The sequence below is a fragment of the Protopterus annectens genome, chromosome 3.part1, assembly GCF_019279795.1.
Source record: "Protopterus annectens isolate FY-2018-M chromosome 3.part1, PAN1.0, whole genome shotgun sequence".
NCBI classification, from domain to species: domain Eukaryota; kingdom Metazoa; phylum Chordata; order Ceratodontiformes; family Protopteridae; genus Protopterus; species Protopterus annectens.
In genome coordinates this window covers 1,735,196,001-1,735,211,207 of record NC_056732.1, presented here as the reverse complement: position 1 = coordinate 1,735,211,207, position 15,207 = coordinate 1,735,196,001, and positions in this window count along the sequence as shown.

Genomic DNA, 15,207 nt, shown 5'->3' with positions numbered 1-15,207 from the left:
TTGTTATCAACCTGAGTGCCCAGGTCTCTCACTACAGGTTATGTGCTTAGGGAGTTGCTGTTGATGTGGTAATCAGTAGGAGCCGTGTTTTTGCAGAATGGTATGATGATACATTTTTTTGCATTTAGCTTATGGCCATTACTTTGGCACCAGTCATTAGTTGCTGTGAGACCCCCTTACAGTATGTTAACATCATCTGGGGAGTCAATGACAGTACCCAACTTACAGTCATCTGCAAACTTGGTCAGCCACAGGCCTTTTGTCTTTGCCTGGACCTCTGAGAAGTAGATGCCAAACAGTAGGGGTCCCAGGACAGATCTCTGGGGAACTCCACTAGTAACAGGTCTGCTATTGGAGGTGAACGTCCCTATTTTAACTTTGAGGGTCTTGTTGGTGAGCCAGTTGGCCACCCACCTGATGAGACAGGGATTTACTCCAAGCTGTGTTAGTTATTCGATGATGCCCGAGTGGGGGATTGCGTCAAAAGCCTTGGCCAGGTCAAAGTAAGCTGTATGTACTGACTTTCTCTCATCCAGGGCCTTGGTGACAGTCTCAAAGATGTCAATCAGGTTCAACCTGCAAGATCTACCCTTAACAAATCCAAACTGGGTGGGGACAAGTGTTGGGAAATTGCTTATGTCCTTGCTTATGAGATCCATAATAATATGCTCCATGGCTTTACAGGTCAGACTTGTCAAGCTAATGGGGCAATAGTTTCCAGGGTTAGTAGTGGCACCACCTTTGTGCAAGGGAATGACAGTGGCAGTTCGCCACTCTGCTAGAATGAAGCCTGTACTTAGGCTGTGGTTGAATAGGGTGCTCAATGGCAAAGCCAGTTCTTGCTGGAGATGGTACAGAATACAACCTGGGATACTATCAGGTCCCATGGAAGCTGTATTCTTTCTCTTGGCTAGGGCCTTTAGCACTTGATCTATGGAGATGTCAGGTGCAGGGCAAGTATTGGGGATGTTGAAAAGGCCTTTGGGTGGAGACAGAGGGTGAAGTTTGCACTGAACCTATCTGCTAGCAAGTTGGCTAAGTCAACAGGATTGGTGTAAGAGGTACTGTTACGTACTAATTTTGAACAAATCTGGGCTTTGCCATGGAGGTTCCTGACATAGCTGAAGAAGGTTTTGAGATTTCCTTTGTTTCAGAAGCTATTTTAGATTCCTAATTGGCTTTGGAGGCTTTCACTAGTGATCTAATTTGCTTGTTAAAGCTAAGGAGGGAGTTTTTCCAATTTGGAATGTGTTCATTTTTACCCTTGGACAACAGTTTCTTCCTTTTGTTGTAAAGCCTGTTGATGGAGGATGTCCACCAAACAGGTTTGTGTTTCCTTGAGGAGCAGGTTTTAGTTCTATTGGGTATGGCTGAGTCCATGCATTTGTTCAGGTGCTTGTATACTGCATTGGCGTTCAGCATAGTTGTCTGCATCCTCCGAGGGGGGTGGTGGTGTGAAGCTACAGATACCCTCCCTTAGAAGGCTGTAATCAGCTTTTTAGAAGTTTTTTCACTTGATTTCAGTTGGGGGGGGCAGTGGGATAAAAATTTCAAATGAGATGGTCCGATGATCTGATCTCACCAGGGAAGAACATACTATGGGAGTAGTGTGGTCACCCATGTTGGTGAGAACCAAGTCCAAAATGGTATCTCCTCTTGCAGGGGATGAGACAGGCTGGTCTAGTGCTTTAGAACTGACAAAGTCAAGGAATCATTGAGTGAGTGATTTAGTGCAGGAATAGTTCACCCAGTCTATGGTGGGGTAGTTGAAGTCAACAAGCATCAGGGTGTTAGGGGGTACCTTAATGGAGTCAACTAGATCCAAGTAAGAGGAATGGGTATCCTGAGTCATGGAAGAGGGTCTGTAGCTGGCTATAGCTTGGATGGGTGTCTTGCCAACTGTCTATTGCACCTGGAGTAGTTCCAGTGCATCATGCTGGCAAACCAGTCTGGAGGTGTGCCTGTTCTTAATGAAGATGGAGACTCCACCACCCTTAGTATTCCCAATGCATTGTGGGGTCAGAATGTGTGGAAAAGGGTATAGACTAGTAAGGCAGGGGTGCTCTCCGCAACCCTGAACCAGGTTTCTATGACTGCACAGAGATCGGCATCTTCCAGTGCAAGGGGAGCCTCCAGTGAGTGCATTTTCAGGTTAAGGCTCCTAGCATTAAGCAGCATGAGCTTTTTGACAGATCTTGTATGTTGGAAGATTTGTCTTTGGAGCATTGCCTAAAAAAGGCACAATGGGGGAGGCAAGAGCCTTGGCCAGGAACTGGAAACCTAGTTGTGACAGGTGGAGGCCATCTCTGGCAAAGCATCGAGGCCTGTTGACCATGTTTCTGTTAGAAATGCTACTTCTAAAGAAATCCCAATCCCTCCACACCACATGCTCCAGAGACCTCAACCTCATTACCACAATCAATAGAACATGCTGGAAGGACAGGCTCATAACCCAGAGACTGCCCATGCTATGGAATAGACTTCCCATACATGTGAAGCAGAGCACCTCACTAGCCCTCTTCAAGCGAAATCTTGATGAGTGGAGAGGTAATAGAAAGTTCACCCCAGGGATCACGCCAGTGGCTCTACTTTATAGAGCCCAGAGCACTTCTATGGGCTAGGTTTGTAAAGGCCCCAGGGCCATTAGCCCAGTAAGCACATATGAACCTATGATAATCTTACATTCGACCTGCATATGCAAAATTGTATAGGAAAAACTCAACAAAAACTAAGGATGCCTTACAGAGCCAAAATCTTTCTCACAGACACATCTGAAACTACACTTGCAACTACTTATCTCCTCCCTACTCATCTTTATGGCACTCCCATCCTTACTAACCTCCAGGCTTCAATAAAATCACTCCAGTGGCTTTACTCGACAGAGGCACTGGGAACTAAGGTCAGGTGGCACGATGCCAAGATAATCCTATGGACTAGGCTTGTAAAGGCCCCAGGGCTATTAGCCTAGTACACACCTATGAACCTATGTCATCCCAGGCAGACAGATACTGGATCCCCTTGGAATGACACCAGAAACTAAGCCAATTGTTGAAGTCAATCATTTTTTGTTGGTATTGAGGTATCATTCTTGATGAAGGTAGGATGCTGCTTAGAGATAGGGTCATACCTGCCTGAGACACATAATCTGAGAGTTCAACCGCGTCTCTCTTCATATAGTCCAGGGAGGTACGTCTTAAGTCATTCACACCAACATGTACAATGACAGAGTTGTACTTGTATTTGTTGTGCAGAGACTTAAGTGTGTGCGTGATGTGGTGGATTCTGGCATCAGACAGACAACTGACTATGACCTTCTCCTTGTTGAGCCTGGTGAGGGGGACATTGGTGTGTCTCACAAGTCCGTCACCAATGACTAATATGTTTAGTTTATTGTTATGTCTTGTGGGCTGTGATGGTTTATTGTATTGCTTTATGGGCTGTGTTTGTGAGACACTGGTGTGTTGTCTGCTGTGTGTGATGTGTTTAGTATTGTGTGTGAATTGTTTGTGAGTGTGTTTTGGAGGTCTCTGCTGTTTAGATAAGTTTTTGTTGAGGACCTCTGCATAGGTGTGTGTTGTGCTCGGCTATGTAATGTGTGTGGTGTGGTATTTGTGCTGGCAATCTCCTCTTTGTCAGGAGTACTGGCTGTGGCGCGAGAGAGCATGGAATCCAAGTTAATAATGTACACGCATTTCTCGCAAGTAGAAGAATTATATGCTAGGAGAAGAGGGCTGTCAGTAAACATGAAGCAGTTGCTACACTGTCTCAGTATGCCCATGTCGACCAGGCTATCAGGAGAAACTGATGGGAATTGTCCAGACATAGTGTACTGAATGCTTGGGCAGACTAATGGAGAGAGGGATTTGATAAGGGTTTGTCCAAAAGAGTGTAGACCACAATATCCTTGTTAAATGTAAAGTAACTGGCCTGAGGCACAAGTGCTAAAACCAAAATAAGATGCTAGAATAGCAGATAAATTTGTCATTAGAATCTGCATTAGAGTTCGCAATTATTGCTGACATTGGTTTTAAATGAGGGAATTAATGTCTTCACATATACACAGTGCAACACTGACATCTGCTGGTGAACATGAAAGCATTTATTACACTTGTTAATAAAATTAGGTGGTAGTAAGCCGCGATGGTACAGCGGTAGCGTTGTTGCCTCACAGCAAGAGGTTCTTCTGTTTGATTCTCGGCTGGAGTGCCTTTTGTGTGGAGTCTGCATGTCCTCCCCGCAGTCAAGTGGCATGTGAATGGGTGTGCCTTTGCGGAAGGCTGCATGTCAGGCTAGCAATTTGGCATCATAAAAAAAATCGACTGCCAATCATTAGCGGACCAGAGTTCTGCTGTGGCAACCCCTACCCAGAAAAAGCCGAAAAGACAAACAAACTCATTACTGAAGGCAATCAAAAATGTTAACTACAACATTTGGCAGATTAATGAAGGCAATATCAAGGAAACAAATCTGCATTCCTGCTCAACTGCTAATTCATCTCTGTTTTTGCCTAATCTAAATAATCTGTATTAATTTCTGTTTAATGGATCAAATTGTGTAAAAAAGCTGATAAAATGCAGCATTACAAAGGATCCAAGTAACTTGCAAAAATTCTAGTTGCCCATATAAGTGATGTCCCATATGAGACTGACATATCCTGTATATTTTTATGGATTTAAATTAGAAATTTGAGCTATACAGTGAGTATATCAATTCAAAAGAAAAAGCTTGGATTATAGGACAATCAAAGGCAAATTTATAAAGTTGCTGTTTTGGATGTTCAGGAAGACAAGTATCCATTTAAGAATTAATAATAATTTGATGATAGAGATTTGTATTTGCTTGTTGTATTTTATTATTAAATCTCATATTGCTTTCATTCTTTACTAGGTAGTTGCTGCCTCTCATAGTTTACCACATGTGGCACTGTTCTTTGGTGGCATGACTGTGCGTCTATCTTTGTTTTTAATGTTTTTCTCTAAACTAATAAAGATGGTTACCTTGAATAAGTTGTTTGCACGCAGACTTACCTACTGACTCCTCAGAAACTGCAGAGATTATTTTCACCATTGCTATAACACCATAATTTGGAGTTTAACTTGACAACTCCCTCACAAATAACAATATTGATATAATAATGAGTAATGCTGTTGATTACATGGCCAACGCATTTGATTCAATAAGCCATTATCCTCTCCTAAATAAATGGGTGCACTTTAAAGGGACCAAAATGTAAACACTGCCACCCACTTAGTTAACAACCTCCTAATTTGTGACATCATAATCATTCTCTGCCCACATATCTCCTTACTTTGAGCACCTGTCCCATTCCTGATATGGTTCCCTATAGCAAACTCAAGGATTGTAACACTAGTTCCCACATATTTGCATCAAATAACTTGTTTTTTAATGTCCCCCTTTTTTGTCATTTCTCTGTGATATAGATGAAAACATAGAAGTGTTAAATCTGTAAATGAAAGACACATTTTAATAAGTAACTACATAAGTAAAAATATTTGGCCGCAGTGGTGCAGCGGTTAGCATTGTCGCCTCACAGCAAGAAGTTCTCCCTTTCAATTCTCAGCTAAAGCGCCTTCTGTGTGTAGTCTGCATGTCCTCCCCACAGTCAAGTGACATTTAAAGACATGCAGGTAGGTGTGTGCATGAATGGGTGTGCCTTCTTTGAAGGTCTGGCATCAGGCTGGCAACTCTGCACTGTAAAAATCCACTGACAATCATTAGCAGACCAGAGTTCCTCTGTGGCAAAGACATTACTAACTACATAAGTAAAAATCATTGACATACATCAGTATCCATGTTTGCTTTGTAAAAAGGAGTTTCATCTCACTAATGGCAAAGATTGTTTTTCTGGAACTCAAATAACCTTGAATAGTTGGCATATTAATCTGCAAACTTTGTAGGAAGCAAACACTATAAATGGATTACCTGGAGCCCATCTAAATGTTGACTCAAACTGTTAATGGGAGTGTAGGCTCTCAATTTTTAAAGGGTAGTCTTTTTCTTTGTCTTTTACAGCTATTTTAGAACTAGTTGCAGGGAATTAAATATATCTGTGGGTACTGGTAACAGTACACAGTGCCCACAGAAGTGATTTATAGAATTTTAAGTTAATTATTAAAGTGATCAAAGTTGTGTATGACTGAAGGGCTCAAAAGGTCCCCAAAGGAGATGGTTTTGATTTACCTGGCCAACAAAGTATAAATAAAAATATGTCAATATTAGCAAGATATCACTAAGATATAGCTGCTGGCAGTGGTAACAGTATACACTGCTGATGGATGTGATTCAGTCATTTTTTTCACTTACTTTATTGACGGAGGCGATACCTTTCAACATACCTCTTTGCTCCTGAATTCTGGACAAAGACACAAATAGTGCGGGAACAAAGGCTTAAAATCATGGACAATTTTAAATAGCATTCCGACTCAATTAAAAATTAATTGAACAACAGTCTTTGTAACGACATGCATTTAGGAAGAACAGAGCAAAATTATGAGGCAAAATGATCAATGTCCTGCAAAATCATGAATAATTGAAAGGTACACATCTCAACTTTTTTGCTCAAGACTTCAGAATATAGCCAAATATAACTGGGGAAGAAGGGCCCAAAATGAGGTACAATGTTTAAATATTACTGTAATTCATTTAAAATGTTAAAAGAGTAACAGGGTTTTTATCAACATGCATATTTCTGAACATTTAGAAATATGAAAATATAATACTTGACATTTATTGGCTGCCTGTAATCCTCAGTGATTTACCAGACAATCAAAACATTTTATAAGGGAAAGGAAAAAAATTGAGGCAAAATCAGAGACAACTGAAAGGTGTCATTAGATTTGGGATGGATATCAAAGACAACACTAAGCCCTAGAGATCAGTTGTTCAGAAGAGTTGATATAATTTCTCTGCCAATCTTCAGGGATGCCTTTTTTCCTCTTTCAGTAATTCTTTCAGTGCTACATACACTACATTTGACCTTTTTATCTCCTGAATTTTACCAGTAATCAGGGGTGGATATGGCTGTTAATGACATCAGCAAGTTGTGCTATCTGAAGTAAGCACTAGAATCTAGAGATACGTTGTTGAGAACAGCTCGCCTCAGTGCTTACTCAAGATATTATTGAAACCTGACATTCTTTATCTTTACGAGCAGTTTTTCTCTAGCAGGTTTTATATATATATATATATATACATATATATATATATATATATATATATATATATATATATATATATATAATTTATTTATTTATTTTACATTTGTTGACCGGGCTAGTCTAGCTGGATACATGTCCATTTTCAGTAGAGGCCCGGGGAGAAAAGCTCCAAGAAATCATACATAGTTAAAACAGAAGTTATTACAGATATTATAAAACAGCAAGTATTACAAAAGCTAATTATAATAAAAATATATATATTTTTTTTATCCCCCCCCCACCCCCACCCACAGGTACATACAAATTGCAAAACACTTAGTGATTACATGATCAGGTGCAAGATACATATTTGTTGTATAATAGTATTTTAAAGAATACGTAAATGGAAGAAAAGAAAGGATGTAGGGTGAGGTATAGAGGATAGGAAAATAATTAGTCTGGGTTAGTACAGGAGCATAGCCAGTGTTTATTGAAGTATAGTTTTAGGTTCTTTTTAAAAAGTGAGAGAGAAGACTGAGAAGTGATTTCTGAGGGTAGTTTATTCCATATTTTTCCAACAGCGTTCGAGAACAAGGATTCACCTGCTGAGTTGTTGGGTTTAGTAGTATTGATCAGTAGTTTGTTTGAGGAGCGTAGATTTTTGAGATTATTATAAGGTGTAATTAGGGTAGAGAGTATTGGGGTGTTGCTAGGTTGATACAGGGTCTTGTGGATTATTGTAAGCTGGTGAAGTTGGAGCTGGTTAAGTAGTTCTAGCCAGTTTAGATGTCGTAGATTTAGGCAGTGATGGGTTCTAAAAGGAGAGCCTGTTGCAAATCTAGCAATATTGTTATAGGATGTTGCTAGTTTATTGAGGTTGTTTTTAGAGAGATTGGTGTATATAGGAGAAGCATAGAGGAGAGTGGAGGTTAGGTGAGTTCTGGCTATAGTGGTCCTAGCTTCTGGTGTAAGATAGGGTTTAATTCTGTAAAGGGATCCTAGTTTTTTGTTAACTAATTTTATTGTGGTGTTTATATGAGTGTCAAAGTTAAGATTGTTGTCTATTGTTATTCCTAGCAGTTTAGTGGTTGGTTCAGGAGTGATAAGAGTACCGTTGTTAGAAGTGAGATTGAAATGGAAAGAGGTGGACTTTCGGGTTGGTGTAAAGTGTAGTAGTTTAGTTTTCTTGGGGTTTAAGAGGAGGCATTGGTGTGAGAACCATTGTTCTACAGTGTTGAAAGCTTTTTGAGTAAGATTATGAAGTTCAGTTTGAGAGGAGGCTGAGCAGATTATGGTAGAGTCGTCTGCATATTGAATACAGGCAGAGTAAGGAATAGTAGAACTCAGGTCATTAATATAAATGGAAAATAGGAGTGGGCCTAGTACTGAGCCCTGTGGGACCCCAAGGGAGATAGAGAGGTGATTTGATAGTTTATTTTGCCAGAGTACAGCCTGCTGGCGGTTTTCTAGGTAGGATCTGAACCAGTTCATAGATAGAGGATTGAGTGAAAGAGAGTTTAGTGTATGGAGGAGTAGTTGGTGATTAACCATGTCAAAAGCTTTAGATAAGTCAATGAAAACTGCAGATGAGGAAAGATTTTTGTTGCGGTTGTTGTTAATGCAGTTAGTGAATGACAGCAGAGCAGTGGTAGTGCTGTGGGAAGGTCTGAAACCATGTTGACAGTTGGCAAGTAGGTTGTTCTGGAGAAGGTGGTTAAGAAGTTGTTTATGGATACACTTTTCCATAATTTTTGCAATAGGGGATAGTAAAGCTATAGGGCGAAAGTTGGAGAAGTCATTGGAGTTCCCCCCTTTGTGTAGTGGGATGATATGAGAAATTTTCCAGATAGATGGGACAGTTCCTTCACTTATAGATCTATTTATCAGAATGGAGATGGTATAGGCAATGGCTTTAGCTCCTTTTTGCAAGAATTCTGCAGGCAGTTTATCGGCTGTGGGAGTATTAGTTTATCGGCTGTGGGAGTATTAGGTTTTAACTTTTGGAGAAGGGAGGAAATGAAGGAAGTAGATACTGGTTGTAAGTGAAATAAAGGAGGTAGGTTTATAGAAGAGGTGGGTAGGTTAGAGGTATCTGGGGATAGGTGGCTAGCTAGAGTTTGGATGGCGTCTGTGAAGAAAGAGTTGAAGGCATTGGCTGTTTGTGTGGGATTGCCAGGGTTTGAGCCTTGTGGGTTGGGTAAGATGGATTGGCCTAGGAAAAGAAGATTGTTAATACTAGTCCAGAATTTTCTAGGATCCTTTTGAGTGGTTTGCTGTAAATGTAGATAAAAGTTATTTTTGTCTAGTAAGATGGCTTTTTTTGTAATATTTCTATGTTCTCTAAAGGTTTGTCGGTCTGCTAGATTCTTAGTTGAACGCCATTTTGCCCAGGATTTGTTTCTAAGAAGGATTTTTTGTTTAGTATTGTTGGTGAGCCAAGGGGCGGGCTTAGCTTTGGTTCTTATAGAGCGAGTTGGTGCATGGTGGTCAAGGATGGTTAAGAATGTTGAATTGAAGTATTCAACTGCTTCATTTAGAGGGAGTGATTTTAATGGTGACCAGTTACAGTGTCTTAGTTCTGTTAGGAAAAGTTCTTGGTTAAATTGCTTTTTAGAGCGTATTGTTCTGAAGGTGTTAGGGAATATTATGTTGGTTTTCTGTTCTGAAGGTGTTAGGGAATATTATGTTGGTTTTCTGTTTGATAATGTAAGTTAGAGAATGGTCACTTAGGTCGTCTGGAAGGGTTCCTGTTATGTAGGCTTGATGACGGGTATTAGTGAGTATCCAATCCAGGGTACTTTCTTTGTTATGGAGTGTGTTAGTTCTGGTAGGGCAGTTTATATGTTGTGAGAATCCATATAGGTTGATATGGGTGGCGGGGGTTGTACTAGTACAGGCATTCCAATCAATATTAACGTATTATATATTTTATATATATATATATATATATATATATATATATATATATATATATATATACATGGATCTACTTCGATCCAACAAAACCATACTTTCACAAATCTAAAATGGCTGAGCTGAGTTCCGCGAAAGTGCGCTTCAACGAAAACTCACTTTCGCAAACCTCAGTATGCTAAACACACAGAAAACAGGCATGCACACATAAAAAGAACAATAACCCAATTATGTAGGGGGGCACACCCCCACAATTTATATATACTAACTCCAAGATCGCACTACAGTGGGGAAAAGGGAATATTCCCTTATCCCCACTGTACCGCGATCTATGACAACTACTGCATACTGAGTTTCGCAAAAGTGAGTTTTCTTCAGTCATTTTTAGATTTGTGAAAGTGTGCTTTCATTGGATTGAAGTAGATCCATCTATATATATATATATATATATATATATATATATATATATATATATATAATTACCAGTACCATAGCTCTCATCTTCTTTGCTCAAGAATCAGGGATAAAGCCAAAAATAATATGTGTGGGAGGGGCAGGGACTACAATCAGAAGCAAATGTAAATATTGATTTAATTCACTTATTATTTTTCTTGCATTAGCATGCATTTTCTAAACAAAAAAAAAAAATAAAAGTCGTGTCTGGCATTATAGAGTGATTTTAATCCTCAGTGGTTTACGAGAAAATTAAAACTATGAGGCAAAATCAGTAACATTCTGCAAAATCAGGGACATTTGAGAGGTATGACTAGCAGGACATCATATACATTGTTTGGCAGTGATAACAGTATACACTTCCCACAGAAATTATCCATTTATGTAACTTTTTACATGCATCATAAATGAAGACCCTTACAATACTCTAAAATGCTTGCCTTATGAAAAGCCTAATGCCCATTTTTGCCAAATAAGTTCCAAATCAAAATGCAAAGCAGTCCCACAGTAAAAAAATAAATAAGAAAAAAAATATATATATATATATATATATATATATATATATATATATATATATATATATATATAAGACCAGGCAGTAAAAGGAGTAAACTTGGAATCTTTTTCAAAGGAGTAAACTTGGAATCTTTTTCACATGGAAAAAAATAATACAGTAGTGACAAACAGTCCATAAAACAATGAAGGTTTATTAACCAGAAGGAAAAATGCTGGTGCAGACTCTTCCTATATATATTAATGAAAGGAAAGAAACTAAACAAAGGACCTTTTCTGTTAGACCCACAAAATAAAAAACACAGTCTCTCATATCAATTTTGACGTAGTCTGATGCTTTCAATTAGCTTCCTTATATTTGAATTCCTAAGTGAAGATGTCCAGGTCTCTTCAGATGATTCTGGAAGAATGCGTCTTCCTTTGCTACTGCACAGTCCCCAGAACCACTGTTCAGGCACAAACTTCACCTGCATTGAGAGAGTATAGACCTCTTTTTGTAAACTATTATAATAGAATATATTCCCATTCACAGTAATTCTTGTAGGTAACCAATTAGTCTTGTCTTTCAGCTTTTCCCGGTTAGGGGGTCACCACAGCGGAACTCCGGTCTGCTAATGATTGGCAGTAGATTTTTTCGTGCTGGCTTGCCGGGCCTAACGCACAACCTTTAATGAAGGAACGCCCATTCACGCATGTCGCTACACAGAAGACACTCTTACTGAGAATCGAACGGGCAACATTTAACTGTGAGGCGACAACGCTACCTATTTGCACTATTTTGAAAAATACTGTTTTACATAATTATTTACATTATTGTATTTCAGTTTTTTCAACATTTAGACACCATATGGTAAAAACTACATTCTATGTTATTATCTATATTTATATATATATATATATATATATATATATATATATATATATATTTAAATGCGTGTGTGTGGGATTGTATGTATGTGTGCAGTTTTAGATATATATACAGATACAGATATAGATATAAATATAGATACAGATAGAGATAAATTGACATGGATGATACAGATGTTACAGCTATAGATACAGATATAGATATATATTATAAATCCCGGGAAACACTAGCAGCACAAGTTACATAAATACACAAGTTTATTCTGTAAATCTGTATGGGAATCCAAAAATATCAACAATCCTGACTTTTAGTTCACATAAACAGAGAAGTAATTTGGAGTTCTTTCCACAATATATACAAAGTCTTGCACTGCCCTTCCAGCAAACAATTTGTCTTATGAGGTCTTTGATGGCATTGCTTTACCAGGTACATATTTCATCTCTAAACTGAAGGTATTTTGACAAGGTACACTCCATAAAAAAGTCACAGGTGAGCTTTCAACCTCATGCCACCAGGATCTTAGTGTAATCCCCTGCTTATCCTTGTCTATGCATCTAAATGAGAAAGGAATTCACTTCTTTGTCTGCTGTTTGTAGGCTACCTATTTTATACAGCAGTAGCTGACAGATAGAGCCTTATTACCTAATTCAGTAAGTATCTTACTAAAGATTTGCTTGAATTTCTCATCCCTAAGTCAGTTTCAAAGACGCATTACACTTTTTCCAAATTCAACATACTGCAATATGTATAAGATGAAAAGATGCATAGGTCTGTAGATACAGATAAATGGATTTAGTTCAAAAGATAGCATATGCAAAACATTAAAAGTCAGAACACCAGAATAACAAAAATAAAACACAATGTATTTTTGTAGGGTGGTAAATATTCCTACACCCTGCCATGTGGGAGACTGAGCTCCCTGCACCCTCTCCCACTAACTATATATACCAACTGTGAGATACCATTGCATTAATGAAAGGGTCAATCTCCCAATCCCTGCTGTTCTGCAACTCACATAACAGATTTCCCTTTCACTTCCTTGCGTTAGTGTTCTGACTTGCCATGTTTTTGGCTTGATGTTTAGCTAGTTGTCATTTTGAATACTCAGTCTTCTGATCAGGACTGAAATAAACATAAAATTAGGCCGATATATAGGCAGACAGACAGAAAATCTAGACTGTTATCAGTATCAAATGTTGAAATAAACAATTGGAGAAAACAACAAGATCTTCAGCATCTATCCTAAATCCTGAATCAACAACATTGAAGGAAGTGAACAGTATAACGCTTCTAGGCTCTCCTACTTAATTAGAATGGAAAGTTATAAAATAATTCCTGTTTTAATCTTAGATATCAGAAGAAGAACTGGGCGAATTTTCTGGAAGTATACAGTTTTTGAAAATGTACTGTTGGGAGGAAAATAATTAATTCATTCCTACTTGGGAGGAGGGACTTCACAATGCAAATCTCAACTAAAGTAACAAGCTACGGGTTCTTGGGAAGTCTGTATTCAGGAAAAAGTGCGCTTATAAACAACTGTGCTTTTGTCTGCTCTATGCTGCAAAAATGATCAAACAAACGTTTGCACCAGATGTGAGCAGAATTAAATGAGTTTCAGAAGAGTTTACTAAATAGATCTCACATTAAGCTAAAAGCCACACTGGTATCGGTATGATATTACTAGCTTTAAGACAAGGTGCCACTGGTACTTCTTATCCATAAAAGCCTCAGTCACACAAATATATGAATAGTGACTCGATGGACTAAACAAGCAGTGTGACAGGTTTCACTGCAAATGCTCTAATTTCATTTAATCATAAATCAGTTATTTATATTTAATCGGGGATAACTGCAAACAACATTCAGATTATAAAACAAATGTTAAATAATTTATTATTAGTAATAGAAATATTAATAATACTAGTAATATTATTCTATTCTAGTGCATGGAGTGCAGTGATTGCATTCCAATATCTAGAAAAAGGCAAATCAGTTAAGTGCTAGTATAGCACAAGACCCAGTCTTAGAAACCCCCTATTTAAATTGTTAAGGTTGGGTCTCAATCTAAGCACTGAAATCTCCCAGTACTGACCGGCAAAAGATAGAAGCAGAATGAAATGCGTATTTGTTTCTCCCTGCTGTCTGTTCCCTTCTTCTTATAAATTTAGAAAGTAGCTAGAATAACAGGATGTGTATTCACCTGCTTTAAAAAAGTCACAAAGCACAAACTGAAGCAGATAAACACAAAAGCCAGAAGAAGTAGTTGGACTGAACCCACTCAAAGTAATGCAGGCTGCAAATCACCACACAGTTGTAGAATGCAGAATCCACTTTAATGACTTCAGACCAAAAAAAAAAAAAAAGTACAAGGATGAGAAATTGTAGCTACTGGCCGTTTGGGCAGTTTTTTCCCTTTTCTTTCAACTTTCTGGTTTAAAAGCCGCACTTGCGCTTGTTTCCCATCTTTCTTGTTACTAGCCTAGTCCAGATACAGAGTTGCTGTATCCAAGACTGTTCGTAAGCTTCTGAGCCCCGCAAGCCTTTGTGTTGGAGTGCAGCCTTCTAGCTTATCAGTGGGAGTGGTAAGTACTAGGTAGCCTGTCTACCACAAGAGGAGTGGTTCTTGGCCCAGGAATTGTAATTTATTGACCATTCGGGAAGTTGTCCATCTCTTTCAACTTTTTGGTTTAAAAGACCACATCTGCGCTTGTTTCCCATCTTTCCTGTAACTAACCTACTGGAAAGCACTAGAAAGCTTTAAACTGATATAAGCCTTCTAGCTTAAAAGAGAGACTTTGGAGTGATTATCAGTTTTCTGTATTTTCTTGCTGTACTTAACTGTTTTCCACCTAAACGCTGATTTTCCAGCACTTATTGTGATTTAAAAGCTTGTTTTTTTTTCACATATTGTACTTATTTGACTGCCTGCACTTTTAAAAAGTTGTTTTTTGTATAAATAAATTGTTTAACTGTTGTAGGCTACACACTAAAGTGTGATAGCCTTTTCTGATCACTTAGTCATTTAAAACTGTTTTAAGTGTACTTATTACTGTTTTTGCCTTATCTTTTCAAAATAAATAAATAAATAAATGTCTTGTTTCCTGCCTTTCTAAGCTAATATAGTCCAGTTTTCAGGCTAGTGCTGAATTCAGGGCTGTGTTACAAGTTTCTGAGTTGCCCATACCTTACTTGGATAGAGGGAAGTTTCTCTGTTCACCTGTGAGAGAGGGGAACTTTGAGCAGCCATCTGTCCCTAGAGGACTAGTTCCAGTCTAGACGTTAGTAGTTTAAAAAATGCATTGC